General features: G+C 34.4%; 1 protein-coding gene across 3 annotated transcripts in view; it reads right to left on the bottom strand.

Annotated features, from left to right (window-relative positions):
* ARHGEF9 (Cdc42 guanine nucleotide exchange factor 9) overlaps nt 1-14,935 on the bottom strand; it is a 410,653-nt gene that overhangs the window by 296,856 nt on the left and 98,862 nt on the right. The window contains exon 2 of one of the 3 annotated variants that reach the window (XM_074359744.1): nt 5,647-5,805. The exons of the other annotated variants lie outside the window; for them this stretch is intronic. The gene's annotated coding sequence lies outside the window, so the exon portion shown is untranslated. The remainder of the gene's footprint in view (nt 1-5,646; nt 5,806-14,935) is intronic. 3 annotated transcript variants of the gene reach the window in all.

The raw sequence follows: 14,935 nt of genomic DNA, 5'->3' as shown, positions 1-14,935 counted from the left end.
GACAGTTTTACTTCTCCCTTTCCAATTTGGATTCCTTTTATTTCTTTTTGTTCTCTGATTACTGTAGCTAGGTCTACCAAAACTATGCTGAATAAAAGTGGTGAGAGTGGGCATCCTTGTCTTGTTCATAATCTTAGAGGGAATGCTTTCAGCTTTTCACCATTGACTATGAAGTTAGCTGTGGGTTTGTCATAGATGGCCTTTATTATGTTGAAGTAAGTTCTATCTATGCACGATTTCTGGAACTTATTTTTTTTATCATAAATGGAATTGAATTTTGTCAAAAGATTTTTCTGCATCTATTGAGTTGATCACATGGCTTTTATTCTTCAATTTGTTAATGTGGTGTATTATATTGATTGATTTGCATATACTGAAAAATCCTTGCATCCCTGGGATAAATCCTACTTGATCACGGTGTATGATCCTTTTAGTGTAATGTTTGATCCAGTTTGCAACTATTTTGTTGAGGATTTTTGCATCAATATTCATGATATTTTTTCTGATATCTTTGTCTAATTTTGGTATCAGGGTGATGGTGGCCTCATAGAATGTGTTCAGAAGTGTTCCTTTGCAAATTTTTTGAGTAGTTTCAGAAGGATAGGTGTTAACTCTTCTCTAAGCATTTGGTAGAGTTCACCTGTGAGGCTATCTGGTTCTGGACATTTATTTGTTGGGAATTTTAAAATTACTGATTCAATTTCACTCTTGGTAATTGGTCTGTTATTTTCTAATTCTTCCTGATTCAGTCTTTGGAGATTGTACCTTTCTAGATATTTGTCCATTTCTTCTAGGTTGTCCATTTTATTGGTATATAGTTGTCTGCAGTAGTTTCTTATGATTCTTTGTATTTCTGTGGTGCCAATTGTCACTTATACTTTTTCATTTCTGATTTCATTGATTTGGGCTCTCTTTTTTCTTGATGAGTTTGGTTAAAAGTGTATCAATTTTGTTTATCTTTTCAAAGGACCAGCATTTAGTTTCATTGACATTTTCTATTGTTTGGACTCTATTTCATTTATTTCTGCTCTGATCTTTATGATTCATTTCCTTCTACTAACTTTGGTTTTGCTTGTTCATTCCCTAGTTCCTTTAGGTATAAAGTTAGGTTATTTATTTGAGAATTTTCGTGTTTCCTGAGGTAAGCTTTTATCACTTTACTCTTCCCTCTTAGAACTGCTTTTGTTGCATCCCATAGGTTTTGGATCAACCCATTTTTGTTTTCACTGTGTCTACATATTGTTTTATTTCCTCTTTGATTTCTTCAGTGATCTGTTGCTTGTTTAGTAGCTTACTGTTTAGCCTCCACGTGTTTGTGTTTCTTGCTTTTTTTGTAGTTGATTTCTAGCCTTATAGTGTTGTGATCAGAAAAGATGCTTGACATGATTTCAATTTTCTTAAATTTACCAAGGCTTGTTTTGTGGCCTAGTATGTGATCTATCCTAGAGAATGATTGATTCCTTGATCATTATGTAGGGTCCTTATTCGTCTCTTGTAACAGTCTTTATTTTAAAAGTCTATTTGTCTGATGTAAGTATTGCTATTCTGGCTTTCTTTTGATTTCCATTTGTGTAGAATAAGGTCCATATTTCCTTACTGATTTTCTGTCTTAATGTATCCATTGCTTTAAGTGGGATATTAAAGTTCTGTACTATTATTGTATTGCTCTCCATCTCTACCTTTTGGTATGTTTATATCTGCCTATATATTTAGGTGCTTTTAAGTTAGATGCATAAATATTTACAAATGTTATAGTGTTCCTTATTGGATTGATTCCTTTATCATGTAACCCTTTTCTTTGTCTCTTATTACAATTTTTGTTTTAAAGTCTATTTCGTTTAAGTATAGCTACTCCAGCTACATTCTGGTTTCCATTTACATGGAATATCATTTTTAATCACTTCTCTTTCAGTTTGTGTGTGTCCTCACATCTAAAGTTTCTCTTGTAGGCGGTATATAGATAGATAGATCTTTTCCTTAAATCCATTCAACTACTTTATGCTTTTTAATTAAAATATTTAGTCTATTTACATTTAAAGTAATTGTTCATAGGCATGTCCTTATTCCCAATTTGTTAATTGTTTTCTGGTCATTTTTGTACTTCCTTGCTGTTCCTTTCTTCTTCTCTTGCTCTCATTTGATTTGATGACTTCAGTCATGTACTTATATTCCTTTCTCTTTCTCTTTTGTGGATTTACTATAGGTTTTTGCTTTCTGGTTACCATGAGGCTTACATGTAACAACACTTATCTGTAGCAATATGTTTTAATTGATAACAACCTAAGTTTGATTTCATTGTAAAGTTCAACATTATTACTCCCCCATGTTTTATGTTTTTGATGTCACATTTTAGATCCTTTTTTACCTTGTATATCCCTTAATAATTATTGTAATAAATTTTATTTTTACTACTTCGGTATTTTAACCTTCATAGTAGCTTTATAAGTGATTAATTCACTACCTTTACTATATATTTTGCCTTTCCAGTGAGATTGAGTCTTTCACACATGTTCTTGTTACTAATGAATGCTGCTGTTTTCAGCTTAAAGAAGGCCCTATAACATTTCTTGTAAGGCCAGTTTAGTGGAAATGAGCTCCTTTAGCTTTTGCTTGTCTGGAAAACTCTATCTCCCCCTCACTTCTGAATGATTCCTTTGCCTGCTAGAGTATTTGGGGTGAACTCTTTTTTTTTTTCTTCTTTTAGCACATTGAATATACTGCTGCACTCCCTTCTGGTCTGCAAAGTTTCTGCTGAAAAGTATGCTGCTACTCTTATGAGGGCTTCTTCCTTGTACATAAAAAGTTACTTTGCTCCTGCTACTTTTAAAATTCTCTCTTTGTCTTTTACTTTGACATTTTAATTATAATATGCATTAGTGTGAGCCTCTTTGCACTCCCTCCCTTTTTTTTTTTTTTTTTTTTTTTTGAACTCTCTAGAATTCCTTGATCTGGATGTTTCCTTACTCAGGTTAGGGAAATTTTCAGGCATTATTTCTTCAAATAACTTTTCTACCCCTTTCACACTCTCCTTCTACTTCTGAGAGCCTTATGATGTGACTGTTAGTCTGTTTGGTGTTTTACCATAAGTCCATTAAAATATCTCCACCTTTTAAAATTCTTTTAAAAAAATTTTTGCTGCTCTGATTCTTTGAGTTCCACTGCCTTGTCTTCAGGTTGACTGGTCCTTTCTTCTTCTTCTCTTAATCTGCTGCCAGTGCATTTTTCAGTGCAGTTATATCCTTCAGCTCTGTGACATCTGTTTTGTACTTTTTTGTATTTCTTCTCTTTTTTGAAGTTCTCACTGTATTCATTCATTTTCTCCACAGTTCAGTGAGAATCTTTATAACCATTACCTTGAATTCTTTATCAGGTGAATTACTTATCTCCCTGTAATTAAGGTTTCTTTTCTATCTTTTTCTGTTTTCTTCTAAGACTTCTACAGTTTTAATCTCTTAAACTTAGGTCTCTGATCCATTTTTAGTTAATTCTTATAAATAACATGAAGTAAAGTTCCAACATCATTCTTTTGCAAATGTCTGTCCCAGAACCATTTGTTGAGAAGACTATTTTTCCCTCATTGGATGGTTTGGTACCATTGTTTAAAACTAGTTGAATATAGATGTTTTTATTTCTGGACTCTCAATTTTATTTTGTTGATCTATACATCTATCCTTGTGCCAGTGACACACTCTCTTGATTAGTTGTTTTGTAGTAAATTTAAAAATCAGAAATTGCAAGCTCTTCATTTTTTTTTTTTCAAAATTGTTTTGACCATTCTGGATCCCTTGCAATCCATATGAATTTTAGAATCACCCTGTCTAGTTCTTACTACAGTCAGCTGGGATTCTGATAGTGATTGCATTGAATCTGTGGATAACCTTGGGAGCATTGACATCTTAACAATGTTAAGACTTCCTGTTCATTATCATAGGATTTTTTTTCAATTATGTGGATGTTTAATTTCTTTCAACAATGTTTTGTAGTTTTCACATTGGCTTTGCATTGTTTTGTTAAATTTAATCATAAACTTTTTTTGATGTTACTGCAAATAGGATCATTTTTTTAATTTCATTTCCAATTTTTTCATTGCAAGAATTACAGAAATACAACCTCTGTATATCGATCTTTTATCCTGTAACCTTGCTGAACATGTTTATTAGTTTTTATTTTAGATTTTTTAGTGGATTTCTCATATATAAAAAAGCATCTCTGAATAGGGAGAGTTTTATTTCTTCCTTTCCAATATGGGTGACTTTTATTTCATTCTCTTGCCTAGTTGCCCTGGTTAGAACTTCCAGCACAATGTTGAATAGAAGTGGTCTGACAAGACATCACTGTCTTACAGGAAAATATCTAGCCTTTCTTTATTAAGTATGAAGTTAGCTGTGGGTGTTTCATATTAAGGTTAAGTAAGTCACTTCCATTCCTAGTTTGTTGAGTGTTTTTATCATGAAAATATGTTGACTTTTGTTAAATACTTTTTTAGCATCTATTGAGAAGATTACAAGAATTTATTTTTTATTCTATTGATAAATATTACATTAATTGATTCCCAAGTGTTAAACCAACTTTGCATTCCTGAGATAAATCCTATTAGGTCATATTTTATATTTATTTTTATATGATGCTGGATTTGGTTTGCTAGTACTTTGTTGAGGATTTTTACATCCATATTAATAGAGTTACTGATTTACAGTTTTCTTTTCTTGTGATATGTTCATCTGGATTTGGTATCAGAGTAATGCTGGCATCATAAATTGAGTTGGGAAGTGTTTCCTCCTCTTACACTTTTTGGAAGATTTTGTAAATAATTGTTAATAATTCTCCTTTAAATGTTTGATAGAATTCAGTGTTGAATTCATCTGGATCTTGGATTTTCTTTGTAAGTACTTTTTGTATTATTTATTCAATTTCTTCATTTTTTATGTCTAGTCAGATTGGTTAGTTCTTGATTCAGTTAAATTAGATTCTGTCTTTTTAGGAATGTGTCCATTTCATTTTAGTTATCTAATTTGTAGCCTTACCATTGTTCATAGTAATCCTTTATAATCCTTTCCTATTTCTGTAAGGCTGGTAGTAATGTCTCCTCTTTCATTTCTGATTCTAGCAATTTGAGTATTCTTTTTACCTTGGTTATTCTTGCTAAAGGCTTGCTGATTTCTTGATCTTTTCAAAGAATCAGTGTTTGGTTTGATTTTCTCTTTGCTAATTAATATTCACTTTAATCATTATATTTTCTTCCATTTGGCTGCTTCAGAGTCCACTTGTTCTTTACTATAGTGTCTTAGGGTGGAAAGTTAAATTATTGATTTGAGATCTTTCTTTTCTTAGGAGTCTTCTATTTATGATTGGCTTCTTTATCTGGCACAATCTTTGAGACAGGACCCTGGAGCTAGGAGTAGGGACAATGGTAAGCTTCTGTCTGAGGAACACCTCCACTATAGGAGATGAGCACTTGTTTGGGGAATGGCAGCAGTCTGTGATTCTCTCATCTAGCCTCGCCTGGTTTGTAACCACAGCCTCACAAGCTTGGCCAAGGTAACTAGTGCCCCAGTCTTCTCAGCATGCTGTGCCAAAAGTATAGTCTCCATTCAACAAGTGGAGGCTGAGTGGCAAGAGAAAACTCCACCTCTCAACCATACTTGCCTTGGGACTTGGGCTCAGTAACAAGTAGTGGAGAGCAGGAAGAGAAATGCTGACATCTTGCTCCTCTTGAGAAGAAAGCCTTCTAACTGGGGGCTGGAGGGAGAGGAAACCTTCTGTTCTTGGATTCAGGAGTATGAAGTGAAGTCTTGCCTCTCTGACCTGATAGAGAGAAGAGAGGGGATTATCTTGGTTCATATATAGCACAAATCTCATCTTTCTTACTGAATTTCATACTTTTTGTTGAATAGATGTTTCTTCATTTGCTGTTCTCCCTTAGGACCATTTTGCATCAAAGACCTTTTAACGACTCTGGTACTTTTTTTTATTTTGGGCTTATATATTAACTCTCATTCCTCCTTGTAGCCAAGATGGTGTTAAGGGCAGCAGTGTCTAAAATGTGGCATATGCTCCACCCTTACCTAATGGGGTATTATCAGTACCCATCAGATAATTTTCAAAGGCACATGAGCATGTGGATAAGGCAAAATTTTGGTGATGTTAAAATATACCTGAAGTTTTGGAAACATCACCATAGGGGAATGAGTGTAGACTATAAAAACAAAAATTTTCATTCATTCATTCAAAAAATATGTATTGATTCCCTAATAGGTCAAGCACTAGTTAAGGCTATGGAGCTATAACAGCGAAGAAAGCAGAAAGATTCCTGGCCTCAAGGAGTTTACATTCTATTAGTTTGAATCACATGCAATTGCCAATATTAGACCATTATTGAAAAAAATAGCAATTTCATATGGTTCAATCTAATAGTAGGGGGAAATTCACAACTTTATCAATTGTCAGCTATGTGACCATGTAAATTACTCCATTCCTCTGAGCCTCAGTTTCACCATATGGAAAATTAAGATAATGATTTTCTGTGTGTGATGATCCTATAACTTGGTAAGTAGAGAAATGTCTAGGACAGTGCTTAATACATAGTAAGCACTTAATATTGTGAAAATTAATAAAGGAAACCTTCATGATATTGGTACAAAAACAGACATACAGGCCAATGGAACAGAATAGAGAGCCCAGAAATGAACCCACAAACTTTTGGTCAACTAATCTTCGACAAAACAGGCAAGAATATCCAATGGAATAAAGATAGTCTCTTCAGCAAATGCTGTTGGGAAAACTGGACCGTAGCATGTAAATCAATGAAGCTGGAACACTCCCTTACACCATACACAAAAATAAACTTAAAATGGATCAAAGACTCAAACATAAGACAAGATACAATAAACTTTCTAGAAGAAAATATAGGCAAAACATTATCTGACATGCATCTCAAAAAGTTCTCCTAGAACAGTCTACCCAAGCAATAGAAATAAAAGCAAGAATAAACAAATGGGACCTAATGAAAATTACAAGCTTCTGCACAGCAAAGGAAACCATAAGTAAAACAAAAAGACAAGCTATGGAATGGGAGAAAATTTTTGCAAATGAAACCAACAAAAGCTTGATCTCCAGAATATAGAAGCAGATCATATGACTTAATAGAAAAAAAAACAAACAACATAATCCAAAGATGTGCAAAAGACCTAAACAAGCAATTCTCCAAGGAAGACATACAAATGATCAATAGGCATATGAAAAAATGCCCACTATCACTAATTATCAGAGAAATGCAAATCAAAACTACAATGAGGTATCACCTCACACCAGTCAGAATGGCCATCATTCAAAAATCCACAAGTGAAAAATGCTGGAGAGGCTGTGGAGAAAAGGGAACCCTCCTACACTGCTGGTGGGAATGCAGTTTGGTGCAGCCACTATGGAAAACAGTATGGAGATTCCTCAAAAGACTAGGAATAGACTTACCATATGGCCTAGGAATCCCGCTCCTGGGTGTATATCCAGAAGGGACCCTACATCAAAATGACACCTGCACCCCAATGTTCATAGCAGCACTATTTACAATAGCCAAGACATGGAAATAGCCTAAATGTCCATCAACAGATGGCTGGATAAAGAAGTGGTGGTATATTTATACAACGGAATACTACTCAGCCATGAAAACCGACAACTTAATGCCATTTGGAGCAACATGGATGCTCCTGGAGAATATCATTCTAAGTGAAGTTAGCCAGAAAGAGAAAGAAAAATACCATATGAGATTGCTTATATGTGGATTCTGAGAAACAAAACAAAACAAAGCAAAACAAAACAAAATGAAAAACAAAACATAAATACAAAACAGAAACAGACTCATAGACACAGAATACAAACTTGTGGTTGCCAAGGGGGCGGTGGGTGGTGGGTGGGAAGGGATAGACTGTGATTTCAAAATGTAGAATAGATAAACAAGATTATACTGTATAGCACAGGGAAACACATACAAAATCTTATGGTAGCTCATAGAGAACAAAATGTGACAATGAATATATATATATGTTTATGTATAACTAAAAATTGTGCTTTACACTGGAATTTGACACATTGTAAAATGATTATAAATCAATAAAAACTGTTTTAAAAAATAACAAAAAAATAACGGAAATATTAACTAAAATTTGATCTGGGAGGGCCTGTAGAGGGAGCTCACACCGTACCACTCATAATCAATTACCCTAGACAGGAAGAACTGTATCTTGCATCTCAAGGATGAAGGTTGCTACATTACTACCCCAGGAAAAGGAAGGGAGACTTTCTTCTTGCCCAGCAGTAAGCTTAGCCAATGAAAAATACAACAGCTCAACCAATGAGAATCCATCACCTCCCTTAACTCTTACTTTCCTCCAATGAACTTTCATTTAAAACAGTCCCTGATAATTCCTCCTTTTCTCTATAAAAGCAAGCTTCTATCCTTTGTTATTTCAATTTGCTTATGGCCCATCATGGCTTACATTTCCCAAATTGCAATTCCTCAGGCTATTCTCAAATGGACTCATTGTGCTGGTGAGATAACTGGACATTTTATTTTTTAGAATTGACAGTTATGGTGTCAGAAGTAGGATCTGACAGAAGTGACCCCCTGGAACCATGCAAGGTACCCACACTGAGCCCTTGTGCTCATGGCATCCATGAGTTGCTAACTATTGTTGGTTTGGTGACCCTCTCAGATTCTGGGTTCCACTCTCTTTGCATTTTGAGTTCTCCAACTTAATTCAGGATCAGGAAAGGCTTTGTCCTTTCTGTTTCAAGGCTCTTTCCTTGCTGTTGAGGCTTTGTCTTTGGGAAGTAATCAATTATTTTCCTTTCAGAAGTGTACTAATACTTTGGGACATTTCCTCTTGGAATGTAATTGGACTACCTAGGAATTTTCTTGGGGAAAATCTGAGAAATAGGATTCCAATAATCTAAATGATCTAAGGGTAGTCCTCCTTCAGGTATCCTAGCTGGTTTTACATTTAAGAACTATGAACCTTACACATACACATTTTAAACTAAATGGGCCAATATGACCAAGAATAATCTGGAACTCTAGTGGCCATTATGGTGAACTTTCAATCTTCAAACTTGTTTTTCTCAGAACTAACTTAGAAATTCACAGCTTTAAGATAAAACAAACTGAATTGTACATCTATTTTAATTGGTACAGGGAGTCTTCCAAATGTATCCATAATCCCACAATCACCTCTTTGCAAAATACCACTTCTAAATTAATTGAGGTGAAAAAACAAATGAGGTAAGAAAAAATGGCTTCTGAGGCCTCCTTTTCCTCTTTCCATCTTCTTTGTTGGCCCAGCTATTTTGTGCACTGGTACAACCACTGGTGCCATTTCCTTTCTCCTACTCTGTGAATACCTGCCCCCTTAAAATCAGGGAGGATTCAAACGCTAAACTCTTAATTACTGTTTCTAAGTTAACTAGGGCAAATAAACACTTAAAAGGAAAAATTTAAACACCTACTACCCTTGATTTGTGATAATAAATATACTTGAAAGATCCCAGAAGAAAACTGGCTTTCTGCTTCTTTCTGTTAAAGCTATTTGATAAATTATGCTTTCTATTAAAAGGGGAGAACTTTGGTTTTAAATAAGTCCACTTTAAGGGTCACCTCTTCTTCTCAAGAAATAATGAAATGTATTCTTTGATTTCTAAGTAGAAGTTTTTAAAGGCAAATTCAGTATTTAAGGGGATACTTAGAGCCACAGCAAATAATCTTAATTTAGTTCACCTGTCAGAAACATAAGTTGGATTTATCTATGCTTTTGTTTCTGTTTTTTAACATTTTTTATTGACTTATAATCATTTTACAATGTTGTATCAAATTCCAGTGTAGAGCACAGTTTTTCAGTTAGACATGAACATATATATATTCATTGTCAAATTTTGTTCTCTGTCAGCTACCATAAGATCTTATATATATCTTATATATAAGATCGTATATATATCCCTGTGCTATACAGTATAATCTTGTTTATCTATTCTACATTTTGAAATCACAGTCTATTCCTTCCCACCCTCTGCCCCTTGGCAACCACAAGTTTGTATTCTATGTCTGTGAGTCTATTTCTGTTTTGTATTTATGCTTTGTTTCTGGGATTTTCTTTATTTTTTTTTTAAGATTCCACATATGAGTGATCTCATATTGTATTTTTCGTTCTCTTTCTGGCTTATTTCACGTAGAATGACATTCTCCAGGAGCAACCATGTTGCTGCAAATGGCATTATGTTGTCGGTTTTCATGGCTGAGTAGTATTCCATTGTATAAATATACCACCACTTCTTTATCCAGTCATCCGTTGATGGACATTTAGGCTGTCTCCATGTCTTGGCTATCATCAATAGTGCTGCTATGAACACTGGGGTGCAGGTGTCATCCTGAAGTAGGATCCCTTCTGGATATAAGCCCAGGAGTGGGATTCCTGGGTCATATGGTAAGTCTATTCCTAGTCTTTTGAGGAATCTCCATACTGTTTTCCACAGTGGCTGCACCAAACTGCATTCCCACCAGCAGTGTAGGAGGGTTCCCCTTTCTCCACAGCCTCTCCAGCATTTGTCATTTGTGGATCTTTGAATGATGGCCATTCTGAATGGTGTGAGGTGATACCTTATTGTAGTTGTGATTTGCATTTCTGATAATTAGTGATATTGAGCATTTTTTTTCATGTGCCTATTGATCATTTGTATGTCTTCCTTGGAGAATTGCTTGTTTAGGTCTTGTGCCCATTTTTGGATTGAGTTGTTTGTTTTTTTCTAATTAAGACATATAAGCTGCTTATATATTCTGGATATCAAGCCTTTGTCAGTTTAATTTGCAAAAATTTTCTCCCATTCCATAGCTTGTCTTTTTGTTTTACTTATGGTTTCTTTTGCTGTGCAGATGCTTGTAATTTTCATTAGGTCCCATTTGTTTATTCTTGCTTTTATTTCTATTGCTTGGGTAGACTGTTCTAGGAGAACATTTTTGAGATGCATGTCAGATAATGTTTTGCCTATATTTTCTTCTAGGAAGTTTATTGTATCTTGTCTTGTGTTTGAGTCTTAGATCCATTTTAAGTATATTTTTGTGTATGGTGTAAGGGAGTGTTCTAGCTTCATTGCTTTACATGCTGTTGTCCAGTTTTCCCAACACAATTTGCTGAAGAGACTGTCTTTATTCCATTGGATATTCTTGCCTCTTTTGTCGAAGATTAGTTGACCAAAAGTTTGTGGGTTCATTTCTTGGCTTTCTATTCTGTTCCATTGGTCTATATGTCTGTTTTTGTACCAATACCATGCTGTCTTGATGACTGTAGCTCTATAGTATTGTCTGAAGTCTGGGAGAGATATTCCTCTAGCCTCTTTGTTTCCCTTCAGTAATGCTTTGGCAATTCTATGTCTTCTGTAGTTCCCTATAAATTCTATTATGATTTGTTCTAGTTCTGTGAAATATGTCCTCGGTACTTTGATAAGGATTGCATTAAATCTGTAGATTGCCTTGGGCAGTGTGACCATTTTAACAATATTGATTCTTTCAATCCAAGAGCATGGGATAGCTTTCAGTGTTTTAATTTTCTTCATCAATGGTTCATAGTTTTCTGTGTATAATTCTTTCACCTCCTTGGTTAGATTTATTCCTAGATATTTTATTACTTTGGGTGCTATTTTAAAGTCGATTGTTTCTTCAATTTCTATTTCTGTTGATTTGTCAATAGTGTAAAGAAATGCCACTCATTTTTGAATGTTAATCTTGTAAACTGCTATCTTGCTGTTTCTTCAATCAGCTGTAGTATTTTTTGTGTGGACCTTTTAGGGTTTTCTATATACAGTAACATGTCGTTGGCATATACTTACACTTTCACCTCTTCTTTTCCAATTTGGATCCCTTTTGTTTCTCTCTCTTGCCTGATTGCTGTGGCTAGGACTTCCAAGACTATGTTGAATAGGAGTGGTGATAGTGGGCATCCTTGTCTTGTCCCAGGTTTTAGTGGGAAGCTTTGGAGTTTTTCACCGATCAGTACTATGCTGGCTGTAGGTTTGTCATATATAGCTTTTATGATGTTGAGATATGTTCCCTCTATACCCACTTTGGCGAGAGTTTTTATCATAAATGGGTGTTGAATTTTATCAAATGCTTTTTCTGCATCAATTGAGATGATCATGTGTTTTTTTTCTTTTCTCTTGTTGTTGTGATGTATTACATTGATTGATGTGCGTATGTTGAATCACCCTTGTGTCCCTGCGATGGACCCCACTTGGTCATGATGTATAATCTTTTTTATGTGTTGTTGGATTCTATTTGCTAATATTTTGGTGAGGATTTTGGCATCTATGTTCATCAGTGATAGTGGCCTATAATTCTCTTTTTTTGGTAGTGTCTTTGCCTGCTTTTTGTATAAGGGTGATGGTGGCTTCATAGAATGAGTTTGGGAATATTCCCTCCTTTTCAATCTTCTGGAATATTTTGAGAAGGAGTGGTATGTGTTCTTCTTTGTATGTTTGGTAGAATTCCCCAGTGAAGTTGTCCGGTCCTGGACTTTTATTTGTAGGGAGGTTTTTATTGCTATTTTGATTTCATTTCTAGTGATCGGTTTGTTCAAGTGGTCAGTTTCTTCTTGATTCAGTCTTGGTGGACAGTATGTTTCCAGAAATTTGTCCATCACCTCTAGGTAGTCCAGTTTGTTTCCATATAGTTTTTCATAGTATTCTCGTATGATATTCTTTATTTCTATTGTATTTGTTGTAATTTCTCCATTTTCCTTTCTCATTTTGTTAATTTGTGCTCTCTGTTTTTTCTTCTTGTTGGTTTGGCCAGAGGTTTCAATTTTATTTACTTTTTTAAAAAACCAGCTGTTGGTTTGATTGATTTTTCTATGTTGTTTTTAAATCTGTATTTTATTTGTTTCCTCCCTATCCTTTATTATTTCCTTCCTTCTGCTGCCTTTCGGGTTGTTTTTTCTTCTTCTTCTTTTTCTATTTCTTTCAGCTGTTGTGTTAAATTGTTTATTTTAGATTCTTTTTCTATTTTGAGGAAGGCCTGTATGGCTATAAACTTCCCTCTTAGCACTGCCTTTGCTGATCCCATAAAGTTTGTGTGGTTGTGCTTTCATTTTTTTTGTCTCAAGGTATTTTTTAACTTCAGCTTTGATTTCCTCATTGACCCACTGATTTTTTAATAGCATATTGTTTAATCTCCATGCCTTCCTTTTGTTCTTTTTTTCTCTATTGTTGATTTCTAGTTTCATGACATTGTGGTCAGTAAAGATGCTTGAGATAATTTCTATCTTCTTAAAATTTTTGAGGTTTCTTTTGTGCCCAAGTACATTATCAATCCTAGAAAATGTTCCATGTGCACTTGAAAACAATGTATATCCTATTTTTGGGGGGTGTAATGCTCTGAAAATATCCACCAAATCTAATTTTTCTATTGTATTATTTTATTTCTCTGTTGCCTTATTCATTTTCTGTCTGGACGATCTGTCTAGTGATGCTAATGTGATGTTAAAAATCTCCAACTATGATTGTATTCCCATCAATATCCCCCTTTACCTCTGTTAGTAATTGTTTTATGTACTCATGTGCTCCTATATTGGGTTCATATATGTTAACAAGTATAATATCCTCATCATGTATCAGTTCTTTAATCATAAAATGTCCTTCTTTATCTTTCTTTATGGCGTTTGTTTTTAAAGTCTATTTTATCTGAAATCAGTACTGCAACACCTGCTTTTTTGGCTTTTCCATTTGAATGGAATATCCTTTTCTTTCCTTTCACTCTCAGTCTATTTGTGTCTTTCTCCCTAAATTGGGTCTCTTGTATGCAGCATATTGAAGGCTTTTGCTTTATTATCCAGTCTGCCACTCTATGTCTTTTGACTGGAGCATTTAGTCCATTAACATTTACAGTAATTAATGATAGATGTGTGTTTATTGCCATTTTGAACTTATCTTTGCAGTTGAATTGGTATTTCCTCTTTGTTCCTTTCTTCTTCCTTTTGTGGTTTTGTTATTTTCCTTTGTATTATCATGGATTTTACTTAGTTTTTGTGACTCCCTTGTAAGTTTTTGGCTTGTGGTTATCCTTCTTTGTAAGTCTATTTGCCCATTACTCTAACTGTTTATATTAAATTGATAGTAACATGATCTCAAACCCATTCTACTGAGAACAAAAAATTTAAAAAAGAAAGAAAAAAATATTCTATATTTTCCTGCCTCCCTCTCCCAATGATTTAGATGTTTGCTTTTACAATTTCATGTTTATCTGTATTTCATGAGTTATCACCTTTCCAGTTGTGTGTTTCTCATTTCTGTAGCATCCTGCTGCTTTTCTATTTAGAGTAGACCTTTCAATATTTCTTTTAGCATGGGTTTAGTGTTGCTAAACTCTTGTAGCTTTTTCTTGTCTGTGAAATTCTTTATGTCTCCTTCTATCCTAAAGGATAGCCTTACTGAATAAAGTATCCTAGGCTGCATCTTTTTTTCTTTCATGACTTTGAATATATCTTGCCACTCCCTTCTGGCCTGTACTGTTTCAGTAGAGAAATCAGTTAAGAGCCTGTTGGGGGTTCCCTTGTAATTCACTCTGCTTTTCTCTTGCTGTGTTTAGGATCATTGCTTTATCCATGACTCTGGCCATATTGATTATGATATGTCTTCATGTGCGTCTATTTGGGTTCTTCTTGTTTGGGACCCTCTGAGATTCCTGTACTTGGATATCTGATTCCTTCTTTAAGTTTGGGAAGTTTTCAGTCATGATTTCTTCAAAAACCCTTTCAATCCCCTTTGATCTTTCTTCCCCTTCTGGAACACCTATTATACAAAGATTGGCATGCTTTATATTATCCCATATGTCCCTTATGCTATTTTCATTTGTTTTTATTTGTTTATCTTGTAGCTCTTCTGATTGGGTGCTTTCTATTGT

This window comes from Camelus bactrianus, chromosome X (genome assembly GCF_048773025.1).
Source record: "Camelus bactrianus isolate YW-2024 breed Bactrian camel chromosome X, ASM4877302v1, whole genome shotgun sequence".
In the NCBI taxonomy this organism is placed as follows: Eukaryota; Metazoa; Chordata; class Mammalia; order Artiodactyla; family Camelidae; genus Camelus; species Camelus bactrianus.
The sequence above is the reverse complement of the archived record's forward strand: the minus strand, read 5'-3'. Positions and strand labels throughout refer to the sequence as shown.